Source organism: Danio rerio, chromosome 10, assembly GCF_049306965.1.
Source record: "Danio rerio strain Tuebingen ecotype United States chromosome 10, GRCz12tu, whole genome shotgun sequence".
In the NCBI taxonomy this organism is placed as follows: domain Eukaryota; kingdom Metazoa; phylum Chordata; class Actinopteri; order Cypriniformes; family Danionidae; genus Danio; species Danio rerio.
In genome coordinates this window covers 48,717,066-48,736,570 of record NC_133185.1, presented here as the reverse complement: position 1 = coordinate 48,736,570, position 19,505 = coordinate 48,717,066, and the positions used below count along the sequence as shown (strand labels likewise).

Here is a 19,505-nt window from a genome sequence, read left to right as displayed (position 1 = left end):
TTATTTTTAGCCTAAAAGCCTGATAGATTACTGTTGAGCAATGAAATATAGCGTTACTAACCCACCAGGAAACAAGCATGGACTTGAAATAGCTTGTAGCTTGAAATAGATGGAAATATCAAGTATTTTCCGGATCAATAACTCATGTCATCGTGACCTATTTGCTATTAGTAAGCTTGACTAAGGCCCAATCCCAATTCTACCCCTTAGCCCTTACCCTAACCCAGTGATGGGCAAACTCGGTCCTGGAGGGCCGGTGTCCTACACAGTTTAGCTCCAACTCTAATCAAACACACCTGCTTATAGGTTTGTAGTGATCTTGAAGACACTGATTAGCTTGTTCAGGTGTGTTTGATTGTGCAGAGCTCATAATATCAAGCGAAAAAAAAGAGAAAAAGACAGCTGGGAAGCATAACCTGCTTTGTGTTTTTATAGGAAACACAGTTTAGATCTGTTTAGGTGTGTGAGTTATTGTCGTCAGTCTATCACTGAATGTGTCAGGAATATCAAAACAAAACCAACGTATCTCCGCTCCTTTAGCGCCCCTCACAGAGCTTGATCCACGCTGGCATTTCTCCTCTGGGGTTTTTGGTTTCGAAAAGTGAAAAAATTCCACCATCCTGTCCAAACTTTAAGGATAGCGTGTGTCAGATTTGCACAATCCATATGCTCAGCGCTATGGTCTGTTTCCCTCGCTCGAGAGCATGACAGAGCCCCTGCTACGGTTGCTAAGCCACGATTGGTGGATGACGGTTTTTGGGGATGGCTTAGCGAAGGGTCAATAGTGGAATCAGTGTAGAAAAACTACATTACCCATGATGCTATGTAGGGTTGTAACAATATACCGGTATGACGGTTTACCACGATTTGAACGTGCACGATTATCATACCATGAACAATTGCATATCAACGGTTTTAACCCTTAAAGACCGAGACAGCCGCCCGCGGCTAAAAATAAGTATTGCTCTTAAATGTTAAATAACTTTTGATCCGCTGATCCGATTCATACAATTCAAAGATTGGCATAAAGAAGAGAGTCTCAGCTTTCCAGTGCTGTATCACATAACATTCGCGGACTTTCAGAGGCTCCGGAATCAGTGCAGTTACGTCATCAAAATTTGACAACTCTGATTTGACAAAGAAACGCTCGTCACTGTGTCTCCGGACAAATCAGACATGATACATTGATGCATTGTCCCTCCTCCATGCCCAGATTGGTTCAAACTCGCTATATCACAACCAATAAGCATAGGTTTCGCTTTTGTTTGTGGACCAAGCTTTTTGAACAACACGGAATGAGAGATAGGCATACATTTATGCGCGGCTAAATAAAACGCAAAAAAAAAAGTTTTGCATGAAATAATTCTCATACTAAGTACTTTTGCATGCACAGCAGCACAGAAACATGACAAAACAGTGACACAGCAAAGACGAACTGCTGCTCTTGCTGTTTTCAAAAGACGCTAATGAAGGTGCAGCTGTTTGTCTGCATTGCATACAACCATATCCAAATCCATATCCACAGACAACCATATCCATGCTGGCACATAAAACCTAAGGATGTTCCATATTGAATCTAGTTTCGTTATGTAACTATTTATAGTATAGTAAATATTTATATCTATTTTTACTGAGGATTTGCACCATGTTTATTTGGACTTTATTTGGACTTTGACACATTATTTATTATTTTCTTATTTTTATTTGTTCATTGTAAGTGGTGTTGTTTATAGTAACTAAAAAATATATTATTTGGAAAAAGTCAAATTTGCTTCACTGTTCTATTATTTTGTAACATTTGTAACATATCGTATACCGCGAAACCGTCAAACCGTGGTATTGTTTTAGACGATTATCATACCGTAAAAAATTCATACCGTTACAACCCTAATGCTATGCTGAAATTCACAAATCAGAGAGTTGCATTAAGCAAAATGAGCAACATATCTAGTACATGCATAATATGCAGTACATATTGTTTTACTAGTTATTCTGCAAGATACTAGTATTCAGCTTAAAGGTGACCTATTCTGCCCCCTTTTACAAGATGTAAAATAAGTCTCTGATGTCTCTAGTGTGTGTGTGAAGTTTTAGTTTAAAATACCCCACTGATAATGTTTACTAGTTCTCTGAAACTGATCTTTAGGCTTTGATCCTAATTGTGGTGTTTTGGTGACTGTCTCTTTAAATTCAAAGATTGTGCCCTTTTTGGAAGAGGGCGGAGTTACAAGTGCCTGTGTGTCAGCATAGTGGCAGATTCAAAAACAGGACTAACCTCATATGCAAATGAGGGAGAGATGGTCACTAGTGGGCGGGGCTTTCCCACTCTTATGACATGTACACTTAGAGAATGTCAATCAAAGTGTTTCTGCAGACTTCTTTCATCAAGTCTGATTATAAACAATACAATTCATATTTTTTTTTATTAGAAGTTGGTTGTATTCACACACTGCTGTTTAAACTGCTTATAAGATTGATTTCCGTATAATAGGTCATTTTCATTCAACACAGTGCATGTTTGTAAATGATGACATCAGCAGCTGTGGTATAATGGTCATAATACACTGCAGACTGATGAAAACAGGCCTTAGATTTGCTGTCAGATTTATTTCAGACATCAAGGGTTGGTTTATTTCAGCCCAGACTCATTTATCAGAGTCTGGGGCCGTCGACCCGCTGTTTCAGGGACAGTTGCCAGGGTACTAGGGCCAAAACTATCCTTCTCCGTCTGGCATCCCACAGCGGGACTCCTGGCACCGTCCAGACCTGCTGCTGACGGCGGTATAGAGGCTAGCTGTCTTTGGAAATGAGTGCACTGCCACCTACATGAAATACTCTTACTTATTTTTATTAAAAAATATTAATTATTATTCAATAAAATTAATGAATATAAAAATTAATTGTACTAAAATAGTGTAATAATAATTATGTTATTTAATAAAATTTGTATAAAATTCATTACCTGTAATAAAACAAATTATTGTAATAAAATAAGTAATAATAATATTAATTTACATTTAAAATTAATATTAAATAAAATGTTAATTCATATTAAAGTTAATTGTATTAAATAATGTATATGAAATTCAATGTATATGTATTAATATTAAAATTAACTGTAATAAAATAAAATAAACACAAATTGTTGTAATGAAATAATGATATTATTTTATAATATCAACATTAATATTATTAACTTTTAAATATTTAATAAATTGATTGTAAAATTAACTGCTTTAAAAGAAAATAAATTAACATAATTAAATTAACAAAATTAAAATAAAATATGAGTAAACATTAAACTTAATTATAAATTAATTGTAATAAAAACAATAATAATAATGATAGTAAATAATATAATATTTAAAAAATAACAATTATTTTATATTAAAATTAACTTCAATAAAATAAACTGTAACAAATTATTGTAATAAAATAATTAGTTATAATATTAATTAACATTTAAATATTTAATAAATTAATAATTAATAGTAAAATTAACTGCATAAAATTGTAATGTATTTTAATAATAAAATATATTATTTTTAAACTAATTTATTAACATTAAAGTTAATTTTATAAAATTAATTGTAAAAAATATAATATTAAATAAAATTTTTAATCAAATATAAATTAATAATTATTAAAATTAACTGTATTTAAAAAAATGCACTACAAATTAGTGTAATACAATAATTAATGATTATATAAATTGACATTTAAATGTTTCATAAATTATTAGTTATGTATTCATTGTATTAACAATAATTTTAATTTACTCTATTAAAAGAAAATACATTTTACTGTGTTTTAATAAAAAACATTAATATTATTTAAAATATTAATCAGTTAAAAAAGTTTATTTTATAAATTAATTGTAATAAAAATATAATAATATTGAATAAAATATAAAGTAATTAATATAAAAAATAACTGTAATTATAATACAAATAATTGTAATACGATAATAAATTATTAAAATTAATTATTAATTAAAATATTTTATAAATATTTCTTTAAATTAACGCTACAGAGATTGAAAGAAAATGTATTGCAAAAAAAAATGTTATTCAAATTTGACAACTTTTTTTTATATAACAGTTGATTTTCCTAATACTGTACTGTGTTTGAACCTCACCTTTGCTAATATACCATACTAAGTAGCAATGATGTGGTAATTTTACTACACTTACATATTTGCAATGTAGTCCAAAAAAGGCAAAGTGCTGTAACTACATAAACACTACAATTGAGAAAATATCTGGTTATACTTTACTTTTAGATGGTAACAAAAGGAATACCATTAATACTAAACTAATACAGTTAGGTGGGGGACGCAGTATACTGAATGGAACCCCAAACCATGATCTTTTCTTCACCAAACTTGACTGGTTTTTATGAATCTTGGCTCCATGTGGGTTCCAGTAGGTCATCTGCAGTATTGTTGATGATTGAGATGCAGTTCAACAGATGATCCATCTTAAAATCTACCTTCTGACTCTTTTCCAAATGACCAACTAGAAGTAGAGTTATTATGTGCTTCTCTTACAACTGGGATCAAGACAAGACTTTTGTCAGGTAGTGTACACTATACTGCAGTAAGATGTAGTAAATGGTATAATATACCGCAAGACACAACAATACTGTAGTAAATCCTGAAGTGTAGGCCTACTTTGTGCTTTTTCCTGAGGACAAAGAAGCAGATACAGCTGGCGCTTCGCTAAACTGTGCTAATGTACGGGCGCTACGCTAATAGTGCTACGCATAATGCTAATGCATCAGTCAATGTAAAGAGGCTTTAAAAAGGCTTGGCGAATTACACATTCACATCACACACATAATTCACAACTCCCACCCGACGCACTTGTAATTAGCGCTCGGCTAACAAGCTAGTGCCCCATTAGCACTCTGAGCCTGAGGGCGATTAGCATTGTGGAGGTTTGTATGGCTGATTAAAGAGAGTGTGCTTCCTGTCAGAGCACATCCACTTCCGCCATTATGTCCTGATGGAGAGAATGTGAAACTGCAGGCAAAGAAAGAGAAAAGCGTCAGGATTAAAGACTTTACCGGCCACATGGAATCAAAATTGGCCTTATTTAGCATCTTAATTAATGTCTATGATTATATTATTGGGCACATTGTTTGATACATACGTGTGATGGCTAAAGTCTATATGCACACACACACACAAACTGCAATATTAATGGTAACAGTAGATATTAAATAATTGTGTGTGTGTGTGTGTGTGTGTGTTGTATATGAATATTTTCAGTTTATCTACTACTACAGTATATGTTTTGATGTGTTTGTCTATGGTGGCTCTGTTTGTATACCTATGGTTCTATCAGTTCATCTATTATTCTGTCATTCTATCCATGGTTTTATCTTTAGTTCTGTCTATATGTGGTTCTATCTATCTAGATATCTATGGTTCAAAAAATCTTATTATCTATGGTCACACACTTACCGGCCACTTTATTAGGTACACCTTACTAGTACCAGGTTGGACCCCTTTTGCCTTCAGATCTGCCTTAATCCTTCGTGGCGTAGATTCAACAAGCTACTGGAAATATCCCTCTGAGATTTTGCTCCATATTGACATGATAGCATCACGCAGTTGCTGCAGATTTGTCGGCTGCACATCCATGATGCCAATCTCCCGTTCCACCACATCCCAAAGCTGCTCTATTGGATTGAGATCTGGTGACTGTGGAGGCCATTTGAGTACAGTGAACTCATTGTCATGCTCAAGAAACCAGTCTGAGATGATTGAGCTTTATGACAGGGTGCGTTATCCTGCTGGAAGTAGCCATCAGAAGATGGAGACACTGTGCTCATAAAGGGATGGACATGGTCAGCAGCAATACTCAGGTAGGCTGTGGCGTTGATGCTCAATTGGTACTAATGAGCCCAAAGTGTGCCAAGAAAATCTCCCCCACACCATTACACCACCACCACCAGCCTGAACCGCTGACACAAGGCAGGATGATCCATGCTTTCATAGTGTTTATGCCAAATTCTGACCCGAGCATCTGAATGTGTCAGCAGAAATGGAGACTCATCAGAGCAGCAACGTTTCTCCAATCTTCTATTGTCCAGTTTTGGTGAGTCTGTGTGAATTGTAGCCTCAGTTTCCTGTTCTTAGCTGACAGGAGCGGCACCCGGTGTGCTCTTCTGCTGCTGTAGCCCATCCGCCTCAAGGTTGGATGTGTTGTGTGTTCAGAGATGCTCTTCTGCAGAGCTCGGTTGTAACGAGTGCTTATTTGAGTTACTGTTGCCTTTCTATCAGCTGGAACCAGTCTGGCCATTCTTCTCACTTCTGGCATCAACGAGGCATTTGCTCCCACAGAACTGCCGCTCACTGGATATTTCCTCTTTATCAGAGCATTCTCTGTAAACCCTAGAGATGGTTGTGCATGAAAATCCCAGTAGATCAGCAGTTTCTGAAATACTCAGAGCAGCCCGTCTGACACCAACAACCATGCCACTTTTAAAGTCACTACAATCACCTTTCTTCCCCATTCTGATGCTCAGTTTGAACTGCAGCAGAATCTGTCTACTCTCCTATCTATGGTTCCATCTTTGGTTCCCATCTATCTGTGGTTTTATCGTTAGTTCTGTTTATCTATATGTTGTTTTTATCTATTAATATATGTATGGTTTTATTTTCAGTTCTGTCTCATGATTTTACCTTTAGTTCTCTGTCTATCTGTAGCTGTAGTTATGTATCGACTGTATCTTTAGCTCAGTCTGTCTACTTCTATCTATTTATATAACTGTGGATCTATTTACGCACCTATGGTTCTATTTTTGGTTCTATCTATCCACCATCACTACTTTAAACACAATCTCTGGCTCTGAGCAGTGTGTGTTGTTCTCTCTCACACAAACACTGCATTGAAAGCTCTTGGGTTGCAGTCGTGTGTTCTAGAAAACCGCCTTACAGACTCAGCAGGCTGGAAAATTGGCCCGCGCTGCCACAGTTAGCTTAGCTGATCCTTATTATCCAGGTTTCCAAGGGAGGGTCTGTATCCAGCATACAAGGAGATGTCCAAAGCCTAGGGTTGAAACGTTACTGGCCGCTCTCGGAGTGAGACAAAGAGCTTCACAAGCGCATGGGAAAAAAGTAGTCCGGCAGCTTTTTCTGCTACTGGGAGAGTTTGCAGTGACCCGAAAGGTCAGCTTGTGACAATGCTACGATAATAGTGGCGGTTCGAGACAAAGACTGTCTTGTACATCTATATTCATCAGTCAGGGTCGGTTTCTTCTACACACAAACTATCAACGTCCGATGTGCAAGGTTATTTTAGGGAACAAAAACTAAAACTTTTCATAAAAATTTTCAGCGGAAAATAAAAACTAAACAAAAGTAATAATGGTCAAAAACGTTTCGTTAACTGAAATAAAAAAATCACAAACGAAAAACTAAATTAAACTAATAATGGTCAAAAAACACTTTGTTAACTAAAATAAAATTAAAAAGCTCACAATAAATAAAAAACTAAATGAAACCAATAATAGTTCAAAAATGTTGGTAACTAAATTAAAATAAAAAAAAATTACTATAAATGATAAGCTAAACTAAACTAATAATTGTCAAATACGTTTCGTTAACTGAAATAAAATACAAATATTCACAATAAATGAAAAACTAAACGAAACTAATAATGAACAAATACGTTTCGTTAACTGAAATAAAATATAAAAATTCACAATAAATAAAAAACTAAACAAAACTAATAATGGTCAAATGCATTTCGTTAACTGAAATAAAATACAAAAATTCACAATAAATGAAAAACTAAAATGAACTAATAATGGTCAAATACGTTTCATTAACTGAAATAAAATGCAAAATTTCACAATAAATGTAAATATCAACAAAACTAATAATGTTTAAAAAACGTTTCGTTAACTGAAATAAAATACAAAAATCCACAATAAATGAAAAACTAAACAAAACTAATAATAGTAAAAAAAAAAAAAAACATTCCGTTAACTGAACTAAAATACAAAAATTCACAATAAATGAAAAACTAAACAAAACTAATAATGGTCAAATACATTTCATTAACTGAAATAATATTTAAAAATTCGCAATAAATAAAAAACTAAACGAAGCTAATAATGGTCAAATACGTTTCGTTAACTGAAATAAAATACAAAAATCACAAAAAATTAAAAACTAAGCAAAACTAATAATAGTAAAAAAAAAAAAACATTCCGTTAACTGAACTAAAATACAAAAATTCACAATAAATGAAAAACTAAAATGAACTAATAATGGTCAAATGCATTTCATTAACTGAAATAAAATGTAAAAATTCGCAATAAATAAAAAACTAAACAAAGCTAATAATAACAATCACTGAAAAGCTAACTGAAGTAAAATGATTAATTAGAATAAATAAATATTCACTTTCAGAATAATAATAAGCGTATAGTTTTAATAATAATAAGCGTACATAATTAATAGGCATTTATATAAACATCTTTTCTATAAAATTCATTGACAAAAAAAAAAAACGTTTATTTTAACAAGATATACTGTTTGATATGAAGATGGTTGTCTGAATTCGTTTAATTTCAGCTAATTTGAAAAAATAGTATCGAAATAACAAACCAATTTAAAAATGAAAAACTATAGTAAGCTTGGTGGAGCCTGTGTTCATTTAATGTGCTTTCGGTGTATAAATGTGTCGTCCACTTCCCCTCTGACCTCAGATCTGCTGGAAAACAGGTTTTTGGCGTGTTTGTATGTGATGGACAATGAACAGGTCAAGTGAGGGTTTGACGAAGGTTATGGTGGACAGCAGAAGTGAAGAGTTCGGCTCACTGAGAGTCATTTAAAACCACTTGGTCAATGATTGGTTTGACCTGATGACCCAGTTCATGACCACAGCACACACGCCGCTTAACCACACACTGGTGCATTAATGCAGTTACGGAAAATAAAAGATAAGGATATAATAGCTCTTTTTTATTTCAAGCAACTCTAAGATTATTTTAGTTCAAAAATAGTTTAAAATCTGGCAGCATTTTTATAATAATTTATCATTTTTATTATACTTTAGCAATTTGTGCACATTTATTTGCATTAATTTTTCATTTTTGTTTTTACCAAATGGTGGGCAGCACGGTGGCTCAGTGGTTAGCTCTGTCTCCTTACAGCAAAAGGTCACTGGTTCAAGTCTCGACTGGGGCAGTTGGCATTTCTGTGTGGAGTTTGCATGTTCTCCCCGTGTTGGTGTGGGTTTCCTCTGGGTGCTCCGGTTTCCCCCACAGTCCAAACACATGCACTATAGGGGAATTGATTAACTAAATTGTCCACAGTGTGTGTGTGTGTGTGTGTGTGTGTGTGTGAATAAGTGTGTATGAGTATTTCCCATGGTTGGGTTGCAGTCGGAAGAGCATCCGCTGTGTAAAACATATGCTGGAATATGTTGGTGGTTCATTCCGCTGTGGCGACCCCTGATTAATAAAGGTAATAAGTCGAAGGAAAATGAATGAATAAATTCCTGGAATAAAAATAATTGAGCTGTTAAAATTTAAAGTGTTTTAAAAGGAAGATTAATAGTACTTTCATTATTAATTATTATTATTTTGAATTATTAATTATTATTATTTTGAATTAACTAATAAAATTAGATTAATTAATATAAAAAAATTATTAAAAAATTAAAAATATACAGTGCTGAGCATAAATGTCATTTAAATAAATATTAGCTATAGGATGCATTACAAAATTATATGTGTTTATATAGATTAGATCAGTCAGTGCTGAAGCCAAATATGAAGCAAATCTAACATTAGTAGCCCAGAAAAATATTTAATAAAAGTTCATAAAAGAGCAAAAATTTATAAAATTTTGTTGAAATATTGTAGTTTGCAATTTTTTTTTGCATGACTTCAAATGTATTATCTTTCTATAAAACTGCTCAGTGACTTAAATATTATTTTAATAAATATTTAATATATATGCACCAAAATATATGACCTATATTTACTGAGAAATGAATAAAATATCAAAATGGGGTGTAAACATTTATGCTAAGTAATATATATATGTATATATGTGTATGTATATATATGTATATATATATATATATATATATATATATATATATATATATATATATATATATATGTATATGTGATGGTTTGTTCTGTAGACTATCAGAAAAAAAGGGTCTAATAATTTTGAGCTCAAAATGGTGTTTGAAAAAATAAAAACTGCTTTTATTCTAGCCAAAATAAAACTAATAAGACTTTCTCCACAAGAAAAAATATTATCAGACATACTGTGAAAATTTCCTTGCTCTGGTAAACGTCATTTGGGAAATATTTAAAACAGACCTTCTTGCTGTGAGGCAACAGTGCTAACCACTGAGCCACCGCGCCGCCCAATGTGTCAAATGTCAGCGAGAATTATAGACACTGACTGTGTTACTCTGAGGCCCGTGTCCCCCACGGCTGTCTCCCTGAAATGCAAATGTGAGCATATTGTTAAAACCATCTGTGAGCAATAATTATGCACTGAATAGCAATTGAATAGCCGATGTCAGTGTCACCATTATATTCCCACAGTCCTTAAAATCCCTGTTCTAAGGCAATTCCAGCCCTGAAAATCAACCACAATGCACTGCTTTACCCACAATGCGAATTCCGAACACCATTTAAAATAATGAAATTGGTGAAGGAAAATATGTTACACTTATTTACACATGCAAACATATTCCACTTCAGCTTTCTTATAGTCAAGAATCGATATCTGGGTTGTTGATGTTGTTGTTAACTAATGTTGAGTCAAATATCGACAATTAAAATACAGTGTGTAGGGACTGCTGTCACCTCACAGCAAGAAGGTCGCTGGTTTGAGCCTCAGCTAGGTCAGTTGGAAGTTTCTGTGTGGAGTTTGCATGTTCTCCCTGCGTTCGCGTGGGTTTCCTCTGGGTGCTCCGGTTTCCCCAACAGTCCAAGCACATGCGGTACAGATGATTTGCGTAGGCTAAATTGTAATCGTAGTGTATGAGTGTGTGTGGATGTTTCCCAGAGATGGGTTGCGGCTGGAAGGGCATCCGCTGTGTAAAACGTGCTGGATAAGTTGGTGGTTCATTCCGCTGTGGCTATAAGTAAGGGGACTAAGCCGAAAAGAAAATGAATGAATGAAAATAGTAAAAACAAAATAGACAAACATTGGATTTACCTATATTTGATAAAGTGTTGGGTTATGACGACAGCATTTTAAAAAAAATGGATATAATTGAATTTCTATAAGAGATATGAAATTTAAAAACAAAAATTCAAATCAATTTTATGTCAAAATGACCCAACATTGGCATAAAAAATCAATAACAGATCAGCCCTATAATCGATTACTGACGTGTTATTTGACGTCAATGTTAGACGTCAATTTGATGTTGTTTTGAAATTAGACAATAGTTTACAAAACCCAGTATCTTACAGATGAATCAAACATTTCTTATACTTCTTACGTTTTTATATTGGTGGTCAAAAGGGCGTCAATGTGTGGACGTCAAATAGACGTCAAGATTTTGACATTAAATTGATTTACATCTTTGATGTGTTTTTAGATGTTGTTTTGACGTGAAGTTGTCCAATGGGTCTGCTTAAGTAAAAGAAAATCTTGCATACATTCTACAAATGTTGGGCTGTACTAACCAAGTGTTGGGTTAAATATGGACAAAGCAAATGTTGGCAGTTTTTACGTTAAATTTTTTTAATCACATTTTTATGTCTGTATTGATTTTTTTTACATATTTGGTCCAAGATTGAGTTACGATAACTCAAAACTTTTAGAGAGCGTATGGATAAAAATGGGGCGAGGCAGTGGCACAGTAGGTAGTGCTGTCGCCTCACAGCAAGAAGGTCGCTGGGTCGAGCCTCGGCTCAGTTGGCGTTTCTGTGTGGAGTTTGCATGTTCTCCCTGCCTTCGCGTGGGTTTCCTCCGGGTGCTCCGGTTTCCCCCACAGTCCAAACACATGCGGTACAGGTGAATTGGGTAGGCTAAATTGTCTATAGTGTGTGAGTGTGTGTGTGTGGATGTTTCCCAGAGATGGGTTGCGGCTGGAAGGGCATCCGCTGCTTAAAAACTTGCTGGATAAGTTGGCGGTTCATTCCGCTGTGTTGACCCCGGATTAATAAAGGGACAAAGCCAACAAGAAAATGAATGAATGTATAAAAAATGTACCGCTTAAAATTCAAAACTGATTACAGGACAGTCCTACAGGCAATAGTTGCATTTTTGACATTAAATTGATTTGCATTTTTTGTAAGTTTTTAGTGGCCGACTGGTATACTAAAGAGAAAAAAATCTTGCATATACTAAAAAATGCTGCATTGTATTAACCCAGTGTTGGGTCAAATATGGACAAACCCAAAGTTAGGGCAATTTTTACATTTACATTTTAGTGATCTTTATTTTTGTCAATATTTCTGTTGGGTTTGTTCATATTTGTCCAAAGGTTGGGTTACGACAACCCAGCATTTTTCTTAGAGTGGGTGTAGAAGAAAAATGTGCTAATTAAGTCAGTTGTGTCCTCCATTGTGAGCCGTGCATGCAGGCACAGACAGCAGGACGTTGTGAACTCAGAAAGGGCTCAATAACGCGTCCCCTGAAGTGAAGGGCAGGTCTGTTGGTTTAGTCTTCAATGGAGCTACAGGTTGTTCAAGCAAATATAGTTGAATTCTATGAGAGATATGAACTTTATGCAGTACCAATGAACATTTAGTCAATATTTTCTTATACTTAAGCACTGATACTCAACAGGTACCTAAAAACACAATACAAAATGCTAATTTATTTGATGTCAATTGACTAACTTGATGTCAAAATTACATCAAACTGGTGTTAAAATAACACTGGTGTTAAAATAACACGTCAAATCAATTACAGGACAGTCCTATAATCGATTATTGACGCCAGTGTTAGATATCAATTTGAGGTCGTTTTGACTAAATCCAGTGTAAATTTGTAATTGAATCTTACAGATGAATAAATGTTCGTTATATTACAATACTCTTTATGTCATTGTTTGGTGGTTAAAAGGGCATCAACGTGTGGACGTCAAATAGACGTCAAGGTTTTGACATTAAATCGATTTGGATTTTATGATGTCGTTTTGAAATCAAGGTGTCCGATGGGTTAACTTAAGAGAAAAAATCTTGCATACACCAAAAATGCTGGGTTGTATTAACCCAGTGTTGGGTCAAATATGGACAAACCCAATGTTGGGGCAATTTTTACATTTACATTTTAGTGATCTTTATTTTTGTTGATTTTGTTCATATTTTAGTTGGGTTTGTTTATATATATATATATATATATATATATATATATATATATATATATATATATATATATATATATATATATATATATATATATATTTATACAACAGTTCTGTCTGGTTCTTGAATCTGATTGGCTGATAGCTATGCAATATTTTGCCAGTAACATCACACAAAGGCCTCATCACCCTTCACCTCTGTGTATTACTCCGCCCACATACAGCCAGTAACAAGTAGGCTACAGTTTGACAAATATTACTGTTGTTAAAATGTACTTTTGAGGCTTTTTTAGTCGATAATGTAGTTGTTTAGATTGCAACTATGCAATTTTTTGTAAGAATAGTGCCTATTTTAAAAAATTTACAATTTTTGACAGCTCGTCGGCGGCCAAAGTTGGTTAATGTTGTCTATCCACAAGATGGCGCCAGACTCGCATAATAAGCCCTTGCTCAGAGTGTTCTCTTAAGCGCGAATAAAAAGCTGAAAAACGGAAGCCTCGTGGTTTTTAAGGTGGACCAGATAGAGTCAATAAGAAGCTGTGAATAAGAAGCTGGATTCAGCCTCGTCCCTCCTTATTGCAAACACAACAGCCGTCTGGTGAGAAATCTCTGTAGATGGATGGCATTTCATGTCACGTTCAGCCTTATAATCTTAAAATGTGAGCAAAATTTGCTGTTTTGTCATCACCTTAAGGGGGTCACACACCAGAAGCGCCGCTTCACATTACGCTATAGAGAATCATTCAAACACTAGCTCTAAAGTGACGTTGGTGAATTAGTGACGGCTTCTGCCGTTCTGACGTCAGCTGCAGATGTGAATGAATGGCAGAAGAAAGTAGTTCCTAATACAAAGGGTTTTAGACTCTCTGTGTTTAATTTTTTTTATGTACAAGACTGTGCCGTCGAGCTGTTGTATAAACGCAATATCACACTCGTAGTCTGTGCTATGGCTGTGCTACGGCCTCGAGCCAACGCCACCTCCCACAAATGCTGATGTACAACCATAGCACACTGCTACTCATGTGATATTGCTCATTTATATATGTATATATATATATATTTATTTTTATTTTTTTTTTTACTTATTTTTTTTTTATTTTGTTGTTCATATTTGTCCAAAAATTGGGTTCCATGAACCCAGCATTTTTTTGAGAACATATGTAGAAGAAAAATGTGCTAATTAAGTCAGTTGTGTCCTCCATTGTGAGCTCTGCATGCAGGCACAGACAGCAGGACGTTGTGAACTCAGAAAGGGCTCAATAACGCGTCCCCTGAAGTGGAGGGCAGGTCTGTTGGTTTAGTCTTCAATGGAGCTACAGGTTGTTCAAGCAAATATAGTTGAATTCTATGAGAGATATGAACTTTATGCAGTACCAATGAACATTTAGTCAATATTTTCTTATACTTAAGCACTGATACTCAACAGGTACCTAAAAACACAATACAAAATGCTAATTTATTTGATGTCAATTGACTAACTTGATGTCAAAATTACATCAAACGGACATTAAACACTGGTGTTAAAATAACACGTCATAAATCAATTACAGGACAGTCCTATAATCGATTATACTACAGGTTGTTCATGCAAATATAGTAGATTTTTATGACATATATGAACTTTAATGGAATGACAATAAACATTCTCTTCCATCTTTTCTTATACTTAAGCCCTGATACCCAGCGGTGACCTTAAAATCATGTCGAAAAATGCATTTAATGTCAATTAACTAACTTGATGTCAAATCAATATCAATTTAACATCTAACATTGGCATCAAAAATCGATCGAAAGTCAGTCATATAATCGATTATTGACATGTTTTTTGACGTCAGTGTTACATGTCAATATTAGATGTCTTTTTGACATCAAGATAGTTTACATGCATGGTAGGGATACAAAATTCAGTGTAGATTTAATAAAACATTTCTTACTTTTTACGTCTTTGTGCTGGTGGTCAAAATGTTATCAATGTGTGGACGTCAAAGAGACGTCAAGATTTTGACATTAAATTGATTTACATCTTTGACGTGGTTTTCGATGTGGTTTTGACATCAAGATGTCCAATGGGTCTCCTAAAGACAGAAAAATACTGCTTACACTGAATAATGCTGGGTTGTGTTAACCCAGTGTTGGGTCAAATATGGACAAATCCAAAGAAGATTGGGCTCTGTGATTCCAGCGCTTTTTAGAGTGGGTGTAGAAGAAAAATGTGCTAATTAAGTCAGTTGTGTCCTCCATTGTGGGCCGTGCAGGCACAGACAGCAGGACGTTGTGAACTCAGAAAGGGCTCAATAACGCGTCCCCTGAAGTGGAGGGCAGGTCTGTTGGCTTAGTCTTCAATGGAGCTACAGGTTGTTAGTGCGAGCGGAGCGAGGGCAGCTGCTGTGGTCATTCACTGATTATGGATTACAAGCTGGCAGCGGTGCTCGGCCCAGCGGTAGGCAGTCCGGCGGCCCTCAGGGAGGTCAGGGGTTAAATGGTGTGTGTCAGAGGGCCCGAAACCCATAATTGAATATAGAGCTTGTCCTCTTTTAGTGCACTAAAGCAGTGGAGTGGTTAAGGGCACGGGGTCTTGCTCTCGGATGAAGTCCACCGGGCACAAGGTCAGAGGATCAAGACATTTATAGACATGTTGCGCTTCCACATTCCATCAATCATCAGTTATTGATGAAGACGCTGTCATTTTGGGGGAAGATATCATTGTCTTTTTATTTTCCTGGACATGCATCTACTACATGAGCATCTTATTGAAATGTATTTTTTTTTTCGTTTAAGATGATCTAGGGCAGGGGTGGCCAACCCTGTTCCTGGAGAGCCACCTTCCTGCAGATTTCAGTTGCAACCCATATCAAACACACCTGAAGCAATTAATTAGGACCTGAACACCACGTGATAATTACAGGCAGGTGTGTTTGATATGGGTTGCAACTGAAATCTGCAGCAGGTGGCTCTCCAGGAACAGGGTTGGCCACCCCTTATCTAGGGCAGGGCTTCCCAAACTTTTCAGCCTGTGACCCCCAATATGACGATGCCAGTGACTCGCGACCCCCAATATCCTGGTTATGAATACAGAAACCTTGCATGCAATGTCACACACACACCAATACACCCAGGTATATTATTTGTTTAATGTCAGTGCTGTAAATGGGCCAGAAACTTTAACCTGGTGTTATAAAATCAATCTGCTGCATGTGACGCTATTGCTATGTCTTTAATATAATGTAATCACCACTGGGGTCGCAATCCAATAGAACTAGTAACTATAAACTACTATAGTAACTATATAGTAGTTATAAACGACTATATTTTTTCTCTTCTGTAGGTTATAGATAAAATAGGGTAATTCTTATATGATTTAATAATAATAAATAGATTTTTTTAAATCACCAGGCGACCCTCCTTCATTGTCCCGCGACCCCTCGAGGGGTCCCGACCCCCACTTTGAGAACCCCTGATCAAGATTCACACAGAAATCAGTCAAGTTTGGTGAAGGAGAAATCATGGTTTGGGGTTGTATTCAGTATGGGGGCGTGCGAGAGATCTGCAACATCAACAGTCTGAGGTATCAAGACATTTGTGCAGCTCATTACATTACAAACCACAGGAGAGGGATAATTCTCCAGCAGGATAGCGCTCCTCATACTTCAGCCTCCACATCAAAGCTCCTGAAAGCAAAGAAAGTCAAGGTGTTCCAGGATTGGCCAGCCCAGTCACCAGAGGTGAACACTATTGAGCATGTCTTTAAACTTGAAACTATATTTCATTCATAACATGCATACAACTAAATACGTTATTAATAAATATATATTTTTGACGTTCTTACACAACTCAAATATGCTTCTCTCAATTGATTTCATGTGAATGTAGTTAAACATGCTAACAATGGGCTTAAATGTGTCCATGTACTTTTGAAAGAATGTGTCTAAACGGTAATCAATGCAAGCAAAGTGGCATGCTTAAAATCTGTCTGACCATAAAATATTTACAAGTCTTCAAACTTAAAACTCTACTTCATTTATATCATAAAATCTAAAGACGTCATGAATATATATTTTTGACCTTCTTACACAGCTCAAATCTGCTTCCCTTCTCTTCTCTTCAACATGCTAACTGTGCTAAAACATGATGTACTTTTGAAAGCATGTGTCTAAATGGTAAACAATGCTGGTATAGCGACATGCTATGATTCTATTTGCCTATAAAACATTTAAAAGTCCTCCAACTAATTTCATTCTTATATAAAGCCTAAAGATGTTATTAAATATATATATATATATATATATATATATATATATATATATATATATATATATATATATATATATATATATATATATATATATATACACACAAATCTGCTGGCCTCTATTTGTTTTATTTGAATGTACTTAAACGTGCAAGCAATGTGCTAAAACTTGTCAATGTACTTTTGAAAGCATGAGTCTTATTGGTAAAAAATGCTAGTATAGCAATCATGCTAAAATTCTGTCCGGCTATAAAACATTTTAAAGTCTTCAAACTCAAAACTATATTTCATTCATATACATACAACCGACAGACGTTATTGATTGTGACCTTACACAACTCAAATATGCTTCTCTAAATTGGTTTCAACTGAAAGTAGATAAAAATGCTTAGTGCTAACAACTTTGATACTTACTTTGATAGCATGTGTTTAAGTGGTAAATAATGCTAGCGATCATGCTTAAGTTCTTTGGCTATTTAACATTTAAGTCTTTAAACTACTAGACTGTATATTATATTTATATCATACATACAACCTACGAAAGACGTTATTAAGATTTCCTTTGGATGTTAATAGGATATATATATATATATATATATATATATATATATATATATATATATATATATATATATATATATATATATACATTTAATAAAACTTTCCTTAAAACCTTCAAAATAAAAGATTTAAAACAAAAACTAAACAATTTAAAACGTTTAACCTTTGCTGACGTTTGTCTTGACGATTTTTTTTTCCCGCCATCGTTTAATTTCCATCGTCGTCGCGCTCTTTGTCATCTTGATTTTAGCAGCGCTGACATTGATTTAATCATTGCTGGTAAAAGATAAACGCTAATCTTTTGTTCCCCTCCTGAAAAGTTGGTTCTTTCAGCTCTCTTTACTCAAACCCGCTGGGCTCCATTCGGGTCTTTTGAAAGAGGAAAATAAAGCGAAAAGTGCGGCATATTAAGAGTCCTTCTGTGCGCCTGTAATCTCCATTGTGCTTCGTCAAAGGACAATTAAATCACTCCACCAGAGTCCGGCAGGCCTGTGGAGAGATTGCGAATGAAAAATAAACTCATACCAGAACATCTACGCCTAACAATATGTTTAAATAAAAATAAATTTAGCTTGTTAATTCAAGCTAAAACGCGTAAAATGACTGAAACCGTGTATCACTGCGCTCATCCATGCTTATAATTAACCTTAATGGCCAGGACTATTTCTTCAAGCGGAAGGACTGCACTTTTATAATTTGTGCTAACATTTTATCATGCATATGCTTGTTTTGTGCTATATATAATAAACATCACATACAAATACAATCTAAAACATAACCCAGCTTTGAGTTCACTGTGCTGAGGACTCAACAGATCATGCATTTGTAAATAAAATACAATGACGCCATCTAGAGGCAAAACTATGAACATTCGTGATTATTTTCTTGCTTAGGAGGCTTTTGAAGACGTAAATTAATATGAGCACAGTACACTACAAAGATAAATGTATATTACGTTATGTATTTACAATGTTTCTTTTATTTAATTGCAGCAATTGGGTAGCGCTGTCGCCTCACAGCAAGAAGGTCGCTGGTTCGAGTCTCAGCTGGGTCAGTTGGTGTTTCTGTGTGTTTGCATGTTCTCCCCATATTAACGTCGGCGTCCTTGACCGTGCTCCGGTTTCCCCCCAAAGTCCAAACACATGCGCTATAGGGGAATTGGGTAAGCTAAATTGTCCATAGTGTATGTGTGAATGAGAGTGTATGGGTGTTTCCCAGTTATGTGTTAGCAGCTGGTGGGGAATCCACTGCGTAAAACTGGATAAGTTGGCGGTTCGTTCCACTGTGGCAACACCTGAATAATAAAGAGACCAAGCCGAAAAGAAAGATTTTATTTTAAAAAATAATATAAATTATACAGACTCTCCCAACGCAGGGAATAAATT

General features: G+C 35.0%; 1 long non-coding RNA gene across 2 annotated transcripts in view; it reads left to right on the top strand.

Annotated features, from left to right (window-relative positions):
* LOC137496610 (uncharacterized) overlaps nucleotides 1-19,505 on the top strand; it is a 44,205-nt gene that overhangs the window by 21,808 nt on the left and 2,892 nt on the right. Inside the window, exons 2-3 of one of the 2 annotated variants that reach the window (XR_011017090.2) lie at nucleotides 16,704-17,032; nucleotides 19,113-19,170. This is a non-coding gene — a long non-coding RNA (uncharacterized lncRNA). Of the gene's footprint in view, nucleotides 1-16,703; nucleotides 17,033-19,112; nucleotides 19,283-19,505 lie in introns of both variants that reach the window. The other variant, XR_012386608.1, reaches the window with a different exon arrangement.